General features: G+C 48.0%; 2 protein-coding genes across 3 annotated transcripts in view; one reads left to right on the top strand and one right to left on the bottom strand.

Moving 5' to 3' along the window:
* LOC119177011 (immunoglobulin domain-containing protein oig-4) overlaps positions 1-14,461 on the bottom strand; it is a 49,045-nt gene extending 34,584 nt beyond the window's left edge. Inside the window, exon 1 of the mRNA XM_037428362.2 lies at positions 14,067-14,461. The gene's annotated coding sequence lies outside the window, so the exon portion shown is untranslated. The remainder of the gene's footprint in view (positions 1-14,066) is intronic.
* Positions 1-20,427, top strand: part of Plod (procollagen lysyl hydroxylase) — a 150,099-nt gene that overhangs the window by 73,487 nt on the left and 56,185 nt on the right. The window lies entirely within an intron of this gene.

Raw genomic sequence — 20,427 nt, 5'->3', positions numbered from 1 at the left:
CGTAGAACGAAGTTGCAGCAGCTCTGAAAACGATGCACAAAGGAAAAAAAAAACTTTTGAAATGAATTGAAATATACAGGAAGGAACGAACCATCGAGTAAACGAACGTACCAATGAAATCGCGCAGTCAGCGACGATGCGGTTCTGAGTGGACGCGACGCGCGAAAAAAAAAAAAAAACGGGCAGATCCGAAAAGGGAGAAGCAGCTCGCTTGTCGTCGCGTTTCAGAGAGAGAGACACGATGATGCCGGTTGTGTTTTATTTTATTACGCTCCTGGGAGCGCATCGCGACAGCGATCTCCGCAGCTCCTCTTCTTCCTGGTCGTTCTCGTTTTTCGCCTCTCTTCCAATTAGAAGGCGCCACCGAACTCTATTATATACGAGCTTGTAACGCGAAAAGAAACACGACTGCGTTGCTGCAGGATGAAGTATAGCATGAAATAAGGAGAAGATGATGAAGAAAACGTTGAGTGGCAAATGAGGAAGCCCGGGCCTCGTATGAGCTTGTTTACGTTGCCAGAAAGGTCGTCTATGAAGAGGGGAGGGGGAATAGAGTGAGAGAATGAAGAAGAAAAATATCGCGATACATCTAACGTCTACTTATCAACGCCGAATACGCGGGGACGTGGCGAACGATAGATGAAGACGAGAAAAAGAAGATGAAGAAATATATGTTGAATCAGGATGCAATCGAAGAGGTGGAAGTACGAGTCGCCCGGGAAGTAGGGTAGTGAGAAGGAAATAAGGAAGTTGGGAGGAGGAGGAGGAGCTTGGACGAAGATGACGATTCGAGGAAGGAAAAGAGGGGAACCGACGCGCGACGAGAAATCGCGACATCGTCATCGTCGGATGGAATTGAAGGTTGCTGCGCGTGTATGTGGGAGGGAGAGGAGAGGGAGAGAGAGGGAGAGACTCTCGCGGCGTGAACGCGCGTTGGCGTAATCTCGTCAGACGGAGACCGAGCCTATAAATATTGAAGGCCTCCTTACGATCCGCCGCTCGCGTGTGTATCGAAGGAGGGCGAGCGGTGGTGGAAACACGCGGAAACGGGCGAGGAGGAATCTCTCTAGAGCCGTGCGGGTGTGATCGACGTGCCGCAGCATCTTCGATGAGTTGAGAGTGAGAGAGAGATATCTTGAAAGTTAGAGGGAAGGAAGGCTCAGAGATGAGTCGTTCTTATGACGGCTTGGTGGCAAAGCGTCGTGCCGGTTACGAGATAAGCCTGGTTTGACTAGAACTGCGGATTGCGATGTCGGAAAGAGATAATAACGACGGTTTTGGGGGAGCTGTGAAGCGTAGGCGTAGTACGTGCATGTAGTGTCTAGGTGATTGCGAGGACTGATACGTCGGCTAGTATAGACAGGAAGCAATCCTTCAGCAAAACTGCCGAAAGTGTTGGCACGCATCAATTCGAAAGACGACGTATTTCGTGGTCGAGCAGGTTTATAGAATCAGGTCGCGAGAAGTTACAGGGAGACGTACGTAGGCGTTCTTAGAACGTGCCACGTTTTCGGCATTCGTGTGTAACCGATTGCTCTGTGCGGGCCGCGCGAAAAAGCTCGGAACGATATACTACAGGCGAGGAAGAGCAAGAAATACGCCGCTTGCTTCCGAATGTCGTAATGTGGTACTGGTTGTCCCTATTTTGTGTTGGTAGCAGTTTTAGACGAAAGTGTGCTCGGTGGGGAAGTCACACACCTGCATTGAAATCACACATAAGGATCCTTATTGAAGCAGGCTTCGTGTATGTAGATGTCTCGGAGCCTGCTAAGATAAGTGACTGATTCAAGAAAAATCACAGCATATCGACGGAGTGAATGATGATGAGTGGGGTGAAGCGTCCGTCAGCCCCGTCCTTGCTTCCGTCCGTCAGTTCGTTCTTGCTTCCGTCCGTCCGCGCGACCATTCGTGCGTTTATTCATGCGTCCGTCCGTCTGTCTGTCCGTCCGTCCGTGCGTGCGCCCGTCCGGGAGTCCGTCCATCCATCTGTCTGATTGTTCGTGCGTCCATCTGTCCGTACGTCCGCGCGTCTATCCATCCATCCGTCTGTCTGCTAGTCTGTCTGTCCATCCGTCCGTGCGTCCTTTTAGTGAACACTCCAAGTACCTCCATCTTCAATCTCGCATCCCTTTTGGCACATACCCGCTCTAGAGCGGGTATGTGCCACCGGTGGCTATCTACTACTACTACATACATCGGAGGATGTACAGACACGCGCCTTGAGGAACTTCGCCCCTAAAAGAATACCGAAATGAAAGGCACTTAATCTAAGGTGCATTTTGTGGTGGAACCACCTGTTGTGGTGGATCAGATAAGTTGCCAGTCAGTATAATGTGGGAGAGGCCGTGGTTCCAGAATGAGCGAAGCGTATTTGGATAATAGCGACCTCGTCACTAGTTGTGTAGGTACGCGAGGTATCTCATGCGCCACTGCTTTTCAGGTAGGCTTGTCTCTTTGCTACTTGTTTGTAGGCCGCGCGAGCGTTGACAGTCGAGAGGCATATGAGAAATAGTACCAACAGAAAACACTTCCTTGATCTGCGCATACATTCAGCATTTAATTAAATTGCTCGCATTTCTGCCGCCGTGCCTTGCCTTGATCGCGATAGAGCTTTTACTGAAGCTGATGCTGCGCCATCGGCGGTGCTCTATATAGCAGAGCCCTGCACGGCCCGTTTTGTTTGATGCATTAGAAGATTCATTGTGCCTAACAGCGTGGAGACCCAGACATAATTTATATAGGAGCGGACGCGGAACAGCGCTGTCTCTCAAGCGAGATTTTTATTGCAAAATAGGAACATATACAACATACGAATAGAACACCTCGGGACTTACGAATAGAACACCTCGGGACTTAGCCGGCCTTTTTATTCGACCAGAAAAGTATACACTGCGCATCAAAGCCATTGTCAAGATGACAAAGTACTGACAAAATAAAAAAAAACGATAAAAAACACCAATTGGAACGTAACGAAGATACCTCTATGTCACGCACTTCGGGTGAGGCCCCGCCGATCCAACACCGACGTGCGGCAGACTCGCAGGCTTCCACTTTACGCTTCGGCCTGCGACGCCTGAAAGACCTCGAAGTGGCACATTTCGAATTTATTTGTGGTTTGGTCGACCCGTGCGGGTTTGCACGTGTGGTGATGTGTGGGCCTGACCGACGCACTCATAAGCAGACACGGAGACTTTATGCAAAACGAACTAGCATTTAATTGAAACAAGGGCAAATGCAGGAGGTAACAAAAATAACAGAGGAAGAAAACTGATACGCGATGAGAAAGGACGGCTATGTAACAAACTATGCACTAAAAGAACGCTACAATAGGTACAGACGAAAACAAATACGCGGAACATTAATAAAATAACAACAAGATGGAAATCGTAAAAGAGGGTTACAAGGAAATAATTACAGAATGATCATGGTGGCGCTTTTGAATTTCAACGTGCGACGCAGCGCACCCTACAAATATTAAAAACAAAGGCTGGTTATAATAATTTAACAGTTTAAAAAAAAGTCACAATAAAAAGTTCCATACGGACCAGGCCAGCTCTTGGTGCACGTAGGGGAGTTGACGGGTGCCGCTGAAGGTCTCGCCGGCTCGGTAGACGAAGAGGGTGCCCGGAATTGCAGCCGTCTCAATACGTTGCGCGGGTCACTCCATGCTCGTCGCCTACGCGAGACTCGCGACACCGACGACCGCACTTGTTGCTGGCTGTACGTCAACTGCTCTTGCGATGCAGTTCAAACCTCCTCAGTGGCGTACACGTGCTCCTCCCGTCTCATCTGGGAGTAATTTTCCTTGTTTAGATCGCCGGTGCCCCTTCCGGTACCGGTGCCCCTTCCGGTACCGGTGCAGGGAAGACGAGCCGGCGCCATGCTGGGTCGTTATAGTCACCGGATGTTGTCCCCCCCAACACAAAAGCGCCCTTCCTTGGAAGGTGGGGCCCGCGGATGCTCCGAAAATTGGAGTCGTTTGTGACACTCTATTAGTCACAGTGAATCTGCACAAACTCGCTCCGTTTTCCATCTTGCATTGGATGCTTGTTTATTCTGCTTCTCCTCGTCACGTGTAATGTTAGTAAGGCGTATTGGAGCTGTGTAGAACGCTTGGAACGAGCCTCCAGCGATTTTTGCATGTGACATTACTGCATCTGTATGCCCGCTGATTTTATCGGTGTCATAACTGCCTGCATGCTGGAGTTTCAGCTGCCACGTATTCAGTGCAGCTGACCCGGGTACATGTCATGGGTAGAATGAGACGTCTCCTTATATCTTGCACAGAGCCACGTTTCAAAGAAGAAAAAAAAATTGAGGCAAAGAACAAGTTATGGAGTTTCATACTATTTGGGACAGGTATAGCGCAGAACGAATGGTTATTCTCTGCAAAAGAAAGCATAAAACTGAAAAAAAAAAATCTGGAAGCATTGCGTGCACTTCAAAACCGAACGGTCACACCTTTCCGTCGCGAACAAAAGTATCGGTTGTAAATTATAGAAAAGCGAAACGGTTTAGTTTTGCAACCGTGCGGTGGCTTTTCTTCATTTTTTTTAAAGATTCCCGCGCGAAATGCAGCTTGCGCGTATACGTGAACGGCAGCCGCGGAGGTGTGCCAGGCGCGCGCGGGTGTTATTGCTCGAAGACAGGGGCGGTATTGCGCCATTACTCTTGCGTTGCAGCGCCGATATATGGTGTAGTGTAGAGCCGCTTGCCCACGCTCCTTCAGTGGATCGTTCTTCACTTGGCACTCCCCCCCCCCCCGCTGTATATAACCGCTGTCTTATGAATGGTCCTCTTTTCCAATGCCTGTCTTGCCTGGCCCGGGGGTGCTAAAGCGTTCCGTCAGCTCTTTCTCTTAACCGCATATATATCTTTGCTTTTTATTTAGGTACTCGTTTGGTTCTTCGGCTGTATAGATTGTAAGTTATTGACCGAAATGGCCGGCTATGACGCGAGTGGAATTCCGGGCCATTCGGGCAGCGGCGGGAGAAGCGCTTTTTTCAGCGGATGTGAGCGATGGCTCATTGTCAAAAGGCTTACACGGGCGTATACGTTGACCGCTGAGTCGGCGCGAATGTGACGTATAATGATGCTGCACCTCAAGAGCGTCGGGGGTATGCTGGTGGTGTTTTACAAGAAGCGGCGGGACTGCCAATTTCTTCGTTTTATCATGCTTGTCACATTCTTGATGTGTTGTTAGTATTCGTATATTCGAAGTACAGGAGGAAGCATTGACTATGCGTTCGGGGTACTATTCTCGGAGGTTGACTTATATATAGGTTCAAAACTAACGTAATAGTTAAACTTACGCTCTTTGGAACTTCGATCATAATAAATCCAAACTTTTATTCTTGTTCTTCTTACGTAAAAGCTTTAGACCGAGTAACTCGGCTTTAACGAACGTCATTTGATGGTTTTCTTTCGATTGAATTTTTTTTTTAGAAATGGCACCTTGGAAGAATACCAAATAGAAATATGTTATTACATTACATCTCAGATATGGCGAAAAGGTTTTTTTTTTGTTTTAATGACCAGATACTGGATTAGGGTGGAATGACGCAAGAAAATATTGACGGTGACGCCGCTGTCAAGCTTCCACAACAGTTTACTGTGACGTCATCATTTTGTACTGTCTAGGTTTTGGTGTTGGCATAACTATTCAGTACTTAGGCGAAATGCTAAACGTCTGTTTACTGTGCGATGCTGCTTCACATTGAGGAACACAAGATGGTCGTCGTTATTCGGAGCCCTCTACTATATATTTTGTACTTCGTAATCAAATCGTGGTTTAAATTTATCAAACGCGACAGATGATCAGTAATATAACTGATTCAACGCAGCTCACTTCGTGGATGTGTGAAGGCCGGGTCACGTGATCCGTTTCACGTGATCCGTTTTGATCCGGCCGGGTCACGTGATCCGATTCACGTGATCCGTTTGTTGGGCTGTTTTATTCGGCCGGCACGCTGCATGTAATGTTTATTTTTGGGCTACTGCTAGTTTGTTGATTGTTCGCACTACTATCGAAGCAGTAAAATTGTACATTATGGTTCTTATTCATTCGATCCGCTGACCTTAAAGGGCTGCTGTTGTGTGTACGCCCGGCGCAAATCTGTGCGCTCGGCGTTGCCGGGTTTCTCGAGAACTGTGCCGCCGCTTCCACCACTGAAATCTATAACTCGTAAGGACTGTAACTCATAGAAGGAATCTATAACCAGTAGAAGATTCGCTTGAATGAAAAAAAGAACAAAAACAAATGGTAAGGCGTCATAAAGCAGTCATTTCGTGGACAAAAAAAAAAGGAACGCTTGTAGTCCAGACAAATGAACGGCGGTCCCCCTTTTGCGCGGCGGAGTATAGAGGGGCATAACGTGACACCTATATACGCGACTTCCGCTCCCGCGGGAATGCTGTCGCCGCCGCCGCCCGGTAAATTAATGTTCCTCCCGCTCGCGCGCCAACTGTCGCGAATTTCCGACAACCCTCGTCGGCCGCTGCGTGCATTGGCGGCTTTATCCTCCGCCGAGCGTGCATGGCGCGAATCGCCGACGGCGGCCTACGTATAGGCGCCCCCGAAAATCGGCTCACAAAGCGTCTGGCTCATGCGGACGCGGGAAGTTTAAAAGAAATAAATAACGTGGACAAATATGCACGACTGTGTGTGTGTATAGAGTCGGTGGCGCGGGCGCGCGCGTCGGTTTTCGCGGGGCTTTTCGCAATTTGCGCCGGCACTCAATCAAGATTAGCCGCTAACCCCCGTATCCCCTCCCCCCTCTCTCTCTCGGCGTTACCAAGAACGTCGGGATGCAGTTTCCCGGCATTTATAGTGTAGACAACGCGCAGTACAAGCAGGCGTTCCGAACGAGCGCGCCGCCCATTCGCTCTATACGCGAGCAAAAAACCGTGCAGTGTTCGCAAGACCTGTAGGTTTAGACTATATATACGTGTGCCGCGAGCGCTGGTGGGGCTGGGCGAGTTTGCGGAAGTTAGCGTTACCACCTGCTTAAAAAACGGAGTAATCGGACGATCGATATCGCATTGGCTGTCGGCAAGCTTTAGCGGCGCCACGGCGAAATTAAACGGGCCCGCGCCGCGTTTAGCGAGCTTTCGACGCATTCCAAACGAGCTCGAACCTTCGGGGACGCTGCACGTTTTTAACGGGAGCGTCGGTGTACGCGGACACGTGTAGACCGCCATACATCTACCGGACGAGCGGACAGCTCCGGTGATGGAAGTTGAAGGAGAGGGAAGAGGGAGGTTTGAGTGAGGAGGAAGGCAGTGAAACGGGAGTGGCGGAAGAAGGAAGGGTTGACCGTCTCCTCTGGTCGAGCGAATAATAACAAAAAAAAGAGCGTTTCCCGTCGGATTAATTGACGGCACGACTGAATAATTACCGTCCCCGAGGAGAGATGTGCTTCGGACTCTCGCTTTCCTCCTCATCCTTTTCTCTACTCTCCTCCTCAGAACGTCGGGCCGCCCGTACCCCGGATGCACGAGAGCCATCTCCTCCTCCTCTGTTTCCCGTCCTTCCCGAAATTTCCCCGTCCTTCTCCAATCAACGTGGCGGCCAGTGTTTCTCAAAGCCCGCGATCTTTTTTCGCGTCGGCGAGATAAGGAAGTGCTTAGCGCCGCGGGACCTGCGACCCAAGTGCTCGCGCTGGAACCCCGTGTGTGTGGAAGGAAAAATGCGTCGTTTGCAAACTGCAGCTTCGCTCGCTCCCCCTCCTTTTCAACTGTCTGTCGCCCCTCACCCTTCCTTCCCTATACGGCTCCTTGTTTGCTGGCAGTTCGCTTATCCCACCCCTTTTCCTACTTCGAGAACTGGCTCTGTCTTTCATTCCTCGTGTGGCTGCTAACTAACGCCTGCGACGTGCTTGCGTCTTAAGCGTGCACACACACCCGGCCGGCTGCGGGGCTGCGCGTGTAAAATGTAAATAACGAGGTCGGCGGAGCCGGCGCGGATTTGGCGTGGGCTTGCGCGGCCGCTGCTTTCTCGTGGGATCTGCGATGTGTGTGTATTGCAAACCTTCCGAAGGCTCGTGACGATGGAACTGGTTGGGCCTATGGACGTTGGGGAAGCAATGAAGCGCTGAATGAATGGAAAGCGCCACGTTTATTCCGTGTGAATAGTAAAGAGCGAAGTGATGTGATGCACTTCTTCCTTCTTAGTAGGATGTGACGATACATATATTGCTATGCGCGCGCAGTCAACAGTTCGGTTCGGTCTGAAACGAACGAGGCCGTTCGCAATAAGGCTGGAATCTTCGATGCCGTTGCCCCGCCGCGGTGGTCTAGTGGCTAAGGTATACTCGTCTGCTAACCCGCAGGTCGCGGGCTCGATTCCCGGCTGCGGCGGCTGCATTTCCGATGGAGGCGGAAATGTTGTAGGCCCGTGTGCTCAGATTTGGGTGCGCGTTAAAGAACCGCTGGTGGTCGAAATTTCCGGAGCCCTCCACTACGGCGTCTCTCATAACCGTATGGTGGTTTTGGGGCGTTAAACCCCACATATCAATCAATCAATCAATCAATCAATCAATCAATCAATCAATCTTCGATGCCGCATGTGTGCGCTCCTTATCGCTGATGAGATTTGTAGACGACTGCCGGCTGTCCTGGCCGCTATATGTACAGGGGCGATCAAAAGTGTGCAGACCACGGGATCGCGTGGCAGAATGCGTCGACGCGCCAGCTATAGCGACGAGACACGACGAGACACCTGCTGCAGGGCGCATGCGCCTCCCGTCTTATCACTTGGCTTCTCATGTCGCTCTGTTGGACGCAGTTACGGCGCTCGTAGCCAAAACGACAACTGGGTGTCGCTTTCTTTGCTCCATCGAATCTGTGCCGTTCTTTTACGCAGCGGCTGTGACGGGCCCGGTTCGAGCGTCGGCTCGCGTTGTTATTCACACCGGTTGATTAGGATAAGTAAGCCTAGCGAGCATCGCACAACCTGATGAAGCCAAACGCGCAAAATTAGGTTTTCTCTGGCCAGCTTGCCTTTGTCGGGCTTCTTTAAGTTGCACTTGAATGAACATAGTTAGGTCAAAGTTAATGTAGCCGAAATTAATGAAACGTGAATAATTACACTCCATTAAACACGTTTACTCTCAAAAGCGTCCTATGTAGCAACAGATGTCTATATTAGACGGATTGAGGCGTGATTTGCATAATTCTGCGACATAAAACTCGAGTACTTCGGGTGGGCTAGGATGTCAAGAACTATATTCAGTAATATTTATAAATAATGTTCAGGCTAATTAGATTTATAATTAAGTAAATGAGACTCGACTCGTTCAGGAGTAATCAGCATCTTGCTGAGCTTGGATTCTCTGAATTCATAAGAATTCGATTGCAATTACATTAATTATTTGTGTTTTACTGAGATTTTGCTTCATTAAATGTTATTATAATCCAATTGATTTGATGATCGTATGACCAACCAAGCTTAATCAGGTTTTTATAGTTACCTTGGTGCTTGTCTAATTAGCTTAGTAATGCATATTTAGCCTAGTTATGATACGTGAAATTCCATTATAAAAGGGACTTTAGTTTGATTTCACGCTAATATTCAGTCAAATTACCATTCATAATAATTAGCAATAATTAGGCATTATTATCTTAATCAGTATGAATTCGGTAAAGAGTATACTTAATCTTCCTGGCCTTGACTTCTGTGGGCTCATGGGAAAAGTCGACATAGATTAATTGGCCGCGATAAGGTTTGCCTTGTAGAGGCTTATTTTACATGGCTAGGTCAAAAATGAGCATGATGAACTTTGCCTAATTAGATTTGGCTGTACTTATTTCGACTCTTATGAGCTCATTTAAGCTTAACTTCGCTCAACTTGAAAACGCCAAGCTGGACTGGGCTCAAATTAACCTTCTTATGCCTGACTTATTTAGGTCATAATGTACTAGGCTACATTTCATTAATTTCGGCTACATTAACTGTGTCTTAACTAAGATCGTTTCAGTGCAACTTGGATTAGCTCTACACAGGCGAGCTGGCCTGAGAAAACCTAATTTTGTGCGTTTGGCTTCGTCGGGTTGTGCGATGCTCGCTATGCTTACTTATTCTAATCAACCGGTGTGAATAACAACGCGAGCCGGCGCTCGAACCGGCCCCGTCGCAGCCGCTGCCTAAAAGAACGGCACAGATTCGATGGAGCAAAGAAAGCGACACCTGGTGGTCGTTTTGGCTACGAGCGCCGCAAGCGCGTCCAACAGAGTGACATGAGAAGCCAAGTGATAAGTAGGGACGCGCATGCGCCCTGCAGCAGGTGTCTCGTCGTGTCTCGTCGCTAGCTGGCGCGTCGATGCATTCTGCCACGCGATCCCGTGGTCTACGCACTTTTGGTCGCACCTGTACATTGCGAAATTGCTTGTACTACCTCGACTCTTTATATGCCGGGCACAGGTTCGCCGAATAAGTAGTTGCGTGTTTCCTGGTTCTTGCTGCAACCTGAATTCGTCACTTTCGCAGCCGCGTGACAATCGTCATTATATGTATATATATATAAAAAGCTTGCTTGGCTCCTGGTGCACTCACTTAAGACGACTATAGGGTGAAAACCACCTTATTATTTTTATCTCAGCGGATGTATTGGATGCCGCACTGCCAACCTTCGAAAGCGTTCTGCGCGTAATGTGGTTTTTTTTATTGCCTCCATGATCGAAAGCGTCTCATCTGGCTTTCCATTGCATCCGTAATCGGAAACATCTTAATTGGCTCTGCATTGCCTCCGTGATCAGAGCACCTTTTATCAAGCTCTATAGCGTGCGATGTGATGACATTAGCATGTGACATTACGTCACGTGCCGCCACGATGACGTAGTAATAGCGCAACAGATTTTGACGATCTGGGACGTCATCTCGTGATGATGATTTCTTGCATCACTCGGAACCCGACCCGGCGGTACGCGAGACGCCGATGTTCAAATTTCGCGTTTGATGAAGCGTCTGAGGTTTTTGCCTTAACAGAAACGACGCAAGCGATGGTGATTTGGGCACCTCAAGGAATTTAGTGGATGCCAAAATCGCTTTCTGCCTTTTCCGTGCAAGGCAGCTTCACAAACTTGATCAGTTATCGTTTGCTGAAGCAAACATACAGTACCGTCTACGTCGCACACTAAGGCTATTGAGGTGGTGCTATGTAAAGTGCAGTTTGCGTTTGAATGAAAATTGACCGATACGTTAAGAAAATAAGGAAACAGAAAGACATTTAGGTTTACCAGAAATGTGTTTAGTTGACTGCCTTGCACGCTGAGGGAACGGGAAATAAGAATAAATAAGATAGAGAGAGGAAACCAAATTTATGCAATAAATTTTTCGTGGCGTGTGGGACTGTGCCACCAGACGACAAGCATTCGCAATCGCGCCAGAGGTAAAAGAAGTCAAACAAAACGGAAAAGTTTTTTCTTTCATTTCTGGGTTTTCACGCCCCAAAATTTGGGTTTTACGCCCCAAATGGTGAGGGAAGCCGCAGTGAAGAGCTCTGGAAGTTTTGACCACCTGGAATTTTTTAACGCAACATATCTTAAGTGCAAGGGCATCAAGCACTTTTGGGTCCACCGCGGCGGCCGAATTTGATCCCGTGACCTGCCGGTCAAGATGTCGAGTACTGTAACCAGTACAGCCCCGTGGCGGGTAAACGAAGTGGTGCTCCTAAAATGGCGTTGATGTGCGCGCTGGTAGATAGAAATTGTAGTTGTGTGGTACGCGATGTGCTTTCATTCTCGGAAAATTAGTTCCATTATCCGCGTAGTCTTATTCAGCTTACACGTATTTATCGTCTGTTTTTGGCATGTTGTAACTGCCCTATGCTTCTGTCACATTGAAGCGTTTATCCCATTCTGTGACTTTAAATGTCCAAAATTGCGCTGTCACGCGAACTCTCATCACCGGCTTGACTCTTGACACCCTGTCTTCGACGTCAGCAAGTCACGAGCGTAATTTCGCCCAACTGTTCCGAAATTTCTAGTTTCACGAATGCGACATGCAGGGATGCTACTGAACGTCCCGCAGTCTGCGGTCTCGGGGACGTCCGCTGTCAGGGAATGGCACTCCACCCTTTCATTGCCCGTGTGGGCAGATTTGGGTGCATGTCAAAGAACCCCAAGTGGTCGAAATTTCCGGAGACCTCCACTACGGTGTCTCTCATAATCATATGGTGGTTTTGGGGCGGTAAACCCAACATATCAATCAATCAATCAATCAATCAACCAATCAATCAATCAACTCTTTCATTAAATGCTTCCTTTCAATAAATGTTGCTTGGAAGTACAGTGAAAATAACTTCCTCTGTTTGGAAATGCAGTGAAAGTAACTTGAACGCTTGACAAACACACGCGTCCTGTATACACGCTTCACAGTGCAACATGTAATATCGCAGTAATAATGCGTCGTACAAGCGTACAGTGCCATCGGGCGTCAAAACGTGCGATTATCGCGATTTCGTGATTGAAAGCGCACCTCCCTCTACGAAAGGCACACGTGTTACTGCGCCCTTTCTCTCAAGGCTACGTAGTGGGTGCATGGCGAGTTCGAAAAGATTTTGCGCGCACACTTGCCCGTGGTTTGAAGCACCTACCCATTACACAAAATGCAGCCGTATGCGAAAGTTTCACTGACCAAAGCCATTTTCAACTCAGTACGCACTAGAGACAGAATTTGGCTATTATACGTTCAACTTTTAAAGGCAAATCTTAAGGGTCCCCCTGTTTTTTTCCGCAGCGCTGTTCTTACGCAGTCCTTCAGACTATTTCTGATAAATGTGACGTGGTATACATTTGACGGTGTCACACATGCTTCGGTGGGAAATGAAGGTCGTACAACTGAATAGTTCGCTTAACTGTTGTTTGTTCCATTGGTATTTTACTGTGTATGAGAATAACATTGTTGCATTGCCCCCTCCCCTGCCAGGTAGATTCACAATTGCACATCGCTTATCAATAATTTATCGTTGATCGTCGTACACTTTGGCATTTCTTGAGTTCGTGTCCTGGTTTTTGTCAATCTTTGCTTCCCCAATTATTGTGCTGCGAAATAACTGCTGGAAATGCTCCGTGCTTCCACAAAGGCACGAAAATTGTTAGGCTTGGATCGTTAACTAGTGGCTATGACGCCCCGGTATTTAGAGCTGCAGTCTGGATTACTGCAGCGATATAGCGTGATTACCGGGCCACTATGACGTAGTCGATACGTCCTGCCGTGTTTTCCATGCCCCAATTTCGCTGGCCTGATATATGCTTGAAGTTTCGTCGCATGAAACTTTGGCAGCGTCGCTCGTAAAATTACGGTGTCATGAAGATAACAGTCGCCACTACGGATGGTAGTTTTCATTGTGTTGATAAAGGTGTCACACAGGCAATTTAGTCGCGCTCAAGGCCGTGATCCGGATTAGGATCGATCTGGATCAGTTGATAATGCAGGGTCAACTTTATTCGTCGGAAGACCCGATCGAGATCAAGACGATCGCGATGTGGCTCCCAGGTCACAATGTGACTGACGTACGCGCCGAACTTGCTTCTGATTAGTTCGGCTCGTGTAGTGACGAAGATAGAAGACCGAAAAATCTGATCTGGATTGGCCATGATCGCGGTCGAAGGTGCCCGTGTGACGTCGTTATTGTTCACTGTGTTTTATAAAGCGAGTATTGCGTTTTGTAGTATAAGTGTCTTATTGGTTCAATCGTAATGCAAGCGTGTGTCAGTGTCACTCACAACAATATTGTATACAGCAGCAAACGATTGGTAACCATTCAAAAATATTTTTTCTATCAAATATAAGGCATGTAAATTAGCACCGCGTTTAAGAGTACACGTGTTTTAAACAAGATAAACATTTTCCAAGTTATTCTGACACGCCATTGTCATACACAGAGAACTAATATATCTTGTTTCACCTACAATCTTCATAATTTGTTCGTTCTCTACAGCTTGATAGAAGCCTTGAGAAATCGCTGACATTTTACGTGGGAAAATATATTTGGGAAAATAGTGGCAGGTATAGCAAAAAATTGTTGATTACAATACGGGAAAATCGTAGAGACGATGCTACTCACTTGATCTCGGTTCGTCGACTGCTTGCAACCTTACGTCGTCCGAGGCTTCTCGATGCACTTGTCTTGACTGTCTAAAGTGCCGCTGCTTTCCGTATATTACCACAGGATCCTACCGGCCTATCGCTTCTGATTGACCAAATTCAAACTTTTCACCTACCGGCACCTACTTCCAATAACTTTTTCCCCCCTCTTTTTTTCGGGCAGCCCTACGACCTTACCGTTACCTCCGAGCTCTCTATCTCACAACTATGTCACAGCGTGCGTCGACTCCCCAACAGGCTATGCGAGAAAGATGGAAACGCCGACTAGTCTAGCTACCCTGTCGAAGCGCGAGCGTACGCTAGGGACAGGAATAACAGAAGCGAGCACTTTGGCAGGGCTTCGGCCGCAAAGCTGTCACGTCTCTTTCGAATGACGACGTGTTTTCAGGCCAGCGCCGATGACAAGGCGTGCTAAGGAAAGGGCGAGCGCGGTTGTTGCGTCGAGCGCTTTGGGACGAAGCAGCGCCGCCTTCGCCGCCGGGCGCCGAACTCTCTCTGGCCGTCTCGTGATCTCACAGGCCGGGCCGGTTCGGCCTGTTTTTCGTCGAGTCGAGTACGCGCTCCCTTCTCACCTTTCCCCTAAGGGTAGAAGCCGCGCCGCGCTTTCCCCCTTTCCCCATCCCGATTTCCCTTAGCTGCCTCCCTCCTCGCCGCCGAATCACGCATGCGCCAAAGCCGGCGGCTCAGCTGCCGTCGCCTTCTTTCAATATTTTGCCCCAAGCCATCCCACCCCCCTCCTCCTCCTCCCTGCTCTTCCACTTTGGCAAAGCTCCTCCGCGTGCATCCCGATTCTTTCCCGCCGTGTCTTTCTCTCACTACTTTTGTTTCAATACGCGGCCGCCTATCTTATTGTCTTCTACAATTAACGTTTTCATTTTCTTATTCGCCCCTTTCTGCTTCTTGTTCTCTTTTGTTTTTATCACCTTTCCGCCCTTCTTCCCCTCTTTTGTGCCGTTCTAGATGCAGCTTGTTCCTTGCTTGTCGAAGTGTATCCGCTATGCACGGTCCGGTTATTCAATTGAAATCAGTTTTTTTTTTCTCGCTGTTTTTTCTATCTATCTTTCCGCTAACACGCCCCTTTTCTCACATTGCTCTTGCATCGATTCCCTGGGCTTTCTTAAGTTTACTTTTATGGAAACTGTTTGTCTCCCGCTGTTCCTTACTTTGCAGGTTTATATTAACACTGTTTTTTTTTTGTCCGTGATCTGCAACGTTCTTTTTTTTATACATTTGGCTTGCTTTTCAACTCGGTTCCGCTTTATTGTCTTAAACTTTTTCCCCAATCCTGTTTCACGCTAAACATGATTCATTTTTCTTATTATTTCTTTATTTAAAATATATGAACTCGAGGCTAGCATTTGCATTTTATACCTGCGACACGTTGGGACCGTGTCGAGCTCTCTTGCAAATGCGTTGCCTAACGCCGCTTCTTTCTCGTTCCACCACATTTTAATCCCTGGAGCCTCTCAGCTACGCTTCTTCGCACAAGCCCACGCTCATGTGTTGCCGAAGAAAAGCAAACTTGTTTAACTCTTCTTTCCGACCCCCTGCTCTGTCCTAGCCGTGTACCTTCTTTCACTTTTGCTACTGTATCTTGGCGCGTTATGATTCTCTTCGCTTCCACTGGATTTGCCGTAGGCGATCCAACGCCGGGCCTTAGACACGCTTCTTCCTCTCATCCTACATTTTCCTCTTCATTGAATATTTTTCTACCATTAAAGCTTTTTTTTCTTCTCCCTATCCACCTCTCTCCAAGCTAGTGCCTGTCCTTTCTCCACATCGCACACTTGCCAGCCATATACACACTAGTCTTAGTTATTTTTTGTTTTTTTTTGGGGGGGGGTGGAGGTTGGTGGTCGTGAAAACATTCATTAGAAGCAAACAAGGTATGCAGGGAGCGCCTTATAAAAGAGCGGCACCCACAACTAGTAGGGGGGGGGTGGAATTCCTAGTGCGTGCGGGACCCCATTGGCGTCGGCTGCTGCCTGGGCTGGTCGAACCAAGGCCTTTCGGGCCTGAGTGTCAGGACAGCCAAGTACAGTCGCCTGCAGCATCCGCATGTTCGCGGACGACTGTGCCATCTATCACACTATCAGTAACCAGCATGATCACGTGTATCTCCAAACCAACCTTAACAACGTGCTTAATTGGTGTAACACATGGTTAATGACCCTTAATCCTTCTAAATGTAAACTCGTGTCTTTTTCTCGTCGCCATAGCCCATATCGCTTCCACTATTCCATCGTTAACACCGCAATTGAATCAGTAACGTCTTATAAATATCTTGGAATAACCTTGTCTTATGATTTATCATGGCATACACACATCGCTAATGTAGTTTCAGCATCTAATAAAGCACTTGGTTTTCTCAAACGCCATCTCCACCTAGCCCCCCCACATGTAAAATTACTTGCGTACAAATCTTTAATCAGACCGAAATTAGAATATGCATCTGCCATATGGAGCCCTCATCAAGCGTATTTAATCAAAGCATTAGAAGCGGTACAAAACCGTGCTGCCAGATTCATTCACTCATCTTACTCATACGATATCAGTATTTCATCTTTGAAAGCGAAATCTGGACTGCCACTCCTTTCTTTGCGCCGCCGCACTGCAACTCTCGTGTTTTATCACAAGTTATTTCATTCTTCCCTCAATCAGCCACCTTATATAGTAGCCGCAGCACGCATATCTCATCGAACCAGTCATCCATTTCAGGTTTCCCGCCCTTCTTCGCGCACCACTGCTTTTTCTGCCTCGTTCTTTTTTCGAGCAGCCACGGACTGGAACGGCCTCCCCCGGGACATCGCCAACATCGCCTCATCATCTGCCTTTCAAGACCGTGTTATTGATCATCTTCAATACTAAAACAACTTTTACTGCTTATTGTTAATATAAATAAAACCCCACCCCTTATGTAATGCCCCTCCTAGAAAGGGGGGCCTTTAAGGTAATAAACTGAACTGAACTGAACTGAACTCCGACAACTCCCGGGTTAGCTTGGGGATAGGAGGTATAACGGGGTTGCGGGGGCGCGCCCACACCTTGTGATATATGTCCGAAGACTTCTCCCCACAGGGTGAGCAGCTGGCGTAGAAGGTGGGATTGAAGTGTTCGAGTGCTGCCGGGCACAGCACAATGTTCGTGAATAAATGTGCCACAATAAGATGAAGTTGTGCCTAATTATATTAGTTTAACGATAAACTGGGCAGTTGAGGAGTTGTTTTTTACAGCTTGCGGTTTGGGGTGCATTTTTTGAACGCTCGAATTACACCTGAAGCGCGGTTAGTTGTTCTTTCACAACTTCGTGTCGTTACCGCTAACCGACCACTGACGAACTGTTTCAAAGTTGGCTTCTAACACTAATAACTGGAGAGGGTTTTACCTTCGAAAACCACGATATCATTATATGAGACTCCGTAGTGAAGATCTTCGGAAATTTAGTCTACCTACAGGTCCTTAACGAGCTCTTAAATTGAAGCACCCGGGCTTCTCGCATTCTTGCCTCCATCGAAAATGCGGCCGAGTTGTCCGGGACTTGATTCCGCTACAATCTGAAGTCGGCTTCTGGTTTTGTCTAACGACCAACCCACTAATGCCGGCAAGTTTCGAAGTCGGCTTCCGGTTTCGTGGTCTACCTTTATATTGTATTTTTTTGTACTTTGGTTTTCAATCTAGCTGACCTCTCTTGCCTCGTGCCCACGAGTAAGATTCTGAGGCGTGCTGCTGTTCAAACGTCTCTTCTACAATTGTCCTGTTGTACTTGTCTTCCCTGCTGGCGTTAGGGGAGAGTGTGGGTGGACACCAAGTGTTGTTGGTAATTTCACTCACGTCGCCAGGTTCACCTTTAATTGCTTTGCCGTTTGTGTGTGTTTTTTTATCCCCTCTGTTACTCTGCTTTCAGCCTGACGTGGTCGGTCCCCCCTGTGAGGCAAAGCGAAGTCACCGTCTTCTTGCATCCAATATATGCGCGTTGCAAGGTTAAGAATTTCTCGCCGTCCGGGCACGCGGGGCTTGGCGCTGGGCTTTATTCATCAGACGGCACAGACACCGTTTCTTTCTTTCTTTCTTTCTTTCTTTCTTTCTTTCTTTCTTTCTTTCTTTCTTTCTTTCTTTCTTTCTTTCTTTCTTTCTTTCTTTCTTTTCTTTTCTTTTCTAACGTTCCTCGTCTCCGGTGTCTGTCGATTCGAGGCCACCCAAAACGGAGGAATGCAAAACGACCTCTCGTGATTCTGAGCACCGTCGACGCAAAGTACGTCTAAGGGAAAGTTAGAGAAGGAGCTGTGAGCACGCCCGGGCGCGAACAAGTGGCAAAGAAAGGATTCGCGATGCTACGAAGAAGACGAAGAAAAGTGCGGGAAAGACGATCTCGGCGGGTTGGCAGTTTTCCCCACTGTAGAAGGGAGAAGCGAATCTTCTGGATAGATAACCCTGGCTCGCCGAAGCGGGGAAGGCTTCTCCTCCTAACGCTGGCCGGGCACCGAAGCAGCGGCAAGATCAGATGTGAAACGCTGGGTGGCTACGGCAACGGCGAATGGATGCACGCTCGGCTGCCCGGATGGATGGATGCGTAGGCAACGGGATTTCGCCGCCTCTTCGCCTCTCCTGTCAGTTTCGTCCTTCATTTTCATTTTATTTCTCCCCATTTCAATGTTTTCTGCCTCGGTGACGATGCGAATAGGGGCCGAAGAAGCACCCCGTTTGTGGCACGGGGCGTACGTTTTGAGCTGAGCCTAGCGGGAACTCGACGGCGCGTAGATCCGGTCGACGCTTACTGCGGGTGCCGAATGTATGTTAGACCTATAAATCTCGACCTGCCCCCGTCCTTCGCTACTTGTCTCAGTCTGCGTGCGTAAGTTTGCCATGCCTTACCCTTTGTGAGGCCTGCCGACGCATTGCTTCAGAAGCGCAGCTTCGAAGTTTCTCCGGTCTCCTTCTCTTGGCTTTGCCTCACCTTGTGTGCCCGAGCGTTGGTTTCCCCTCACTATGGGTGTTTATGCGGCGGTGCACTCTTTACAGGAAAGCGAAGTTTCAAACTGGAGTCAACCGCGGTATTTTTTAAAAAATCACCCCCCCCCCCCCTCCCATGTGGCAGTTGCGAGGTTGCTTTCTTCTTCTTTTCTCTGTGTATTTGTGCAGCCGTGTATGTAGATCAAATAAATAAGTAATAGATAAATACTGTCATGAAAAGGAAGAGATAGTGATGTACGTAACTGGGTTCGAAGGAGAAAACAAGGTTATCGAAGAAAACGCAAATAGTGCGTTGCGTGGCCTCTGCGCCCGCACTTCAGGGGGGCTTGAATCGAAAAATGAGGATAAAAAATCCCCTCCCCCCGTGCCAGGGCCTTTAGTGCATTTGTTTAAGAAGATTCCATAGCAAAAGCCATCCGCTGCGGTCATCATCATCTACTTCTTTGATCATGACCGCACCGGGTGGCTTAAGCCTTCGACTCCTTCGAGAGGAAGAGTTGCATGATCAGAGCAACAGTCAAGGTGGTGGCGGTGGTGGTTGTAGTAGTAGTAGTGGCAGGGGTGATGGTGGTGATGATGACTTTTGTTGCCATTCGTGTTGAAGACGACGCTGACTGCGCAGTCGGTCACTTTTGCCGTCTTATGCTGAATATAAGGTTTTCGTTTTGCGTGCTTGAATGTATTATTACTCAAGCAGGGCACGTCGAATTTCTGCAAAATATGTACATCACAGTTGCTGATATGTTCACGTTTACGTTTTCTAACCGTGGTGTCACCGAAGCAAAATTTATAAAAGGATGCCTTAGACGTCTCGTGTTACTTTGGACGCGCAGTAAATTCAGGAGAGCATTGGAACTACAGAATCGTATTAAAAATACACGATTAATTTCTGAACTGCACAGCGTTCAGTTTAACCGATGGTTGGGTTATGAATAAATAGGCAAACGTAAACTTATGTCGGCTGGTTTAGAGGGAACTCTTGACGTCGTACAGTTACGCCGTGTCGCACATTGTCGGCCATACAAATAAACGTGTAAGATTTACGCTTTGTGACTGCCCCGTTCAAATGGAAGGTAGTCAGATATTTACTTGTATTTCTCACCTCAACAACTAATTGTTGCCAGATGTCTTCGAATGGGATCCTCGCCGTGGCTGTAAGTGGACCATTAAGACCCTCTAGCCTACGATCGATTCCCTAAACGTAATCTACCGGGCCTCTGAGTGAAATGTACATGTGCCCATAATGTGCGTTATCTCTTTTTTCCGTTCTCGTAGACTGAAATTTATTTCTTATCACAGTTTTTTTTACCATCTGTACAATTCAGCTGACTGGAGAAAACCTACGTCGT

This window comes from Rhipicephalus microplus, chromosome 3 (genome assembly GCF_043290135.1).
Source record: "Rhipicephalus microplus isolate Deutch F79 chromosome 3, USDA_Rmic, whole genome shotgun sequence".
NCBI lineage: Eukaryota > Metazoa > Arthropoda > Arachnida > Ixodida > Ixodidae > Rhipicephalus > Rhipicephalus microplus.
This window is presented reverse-complemented; position numbering and strand designations above follow the sequence as displayed.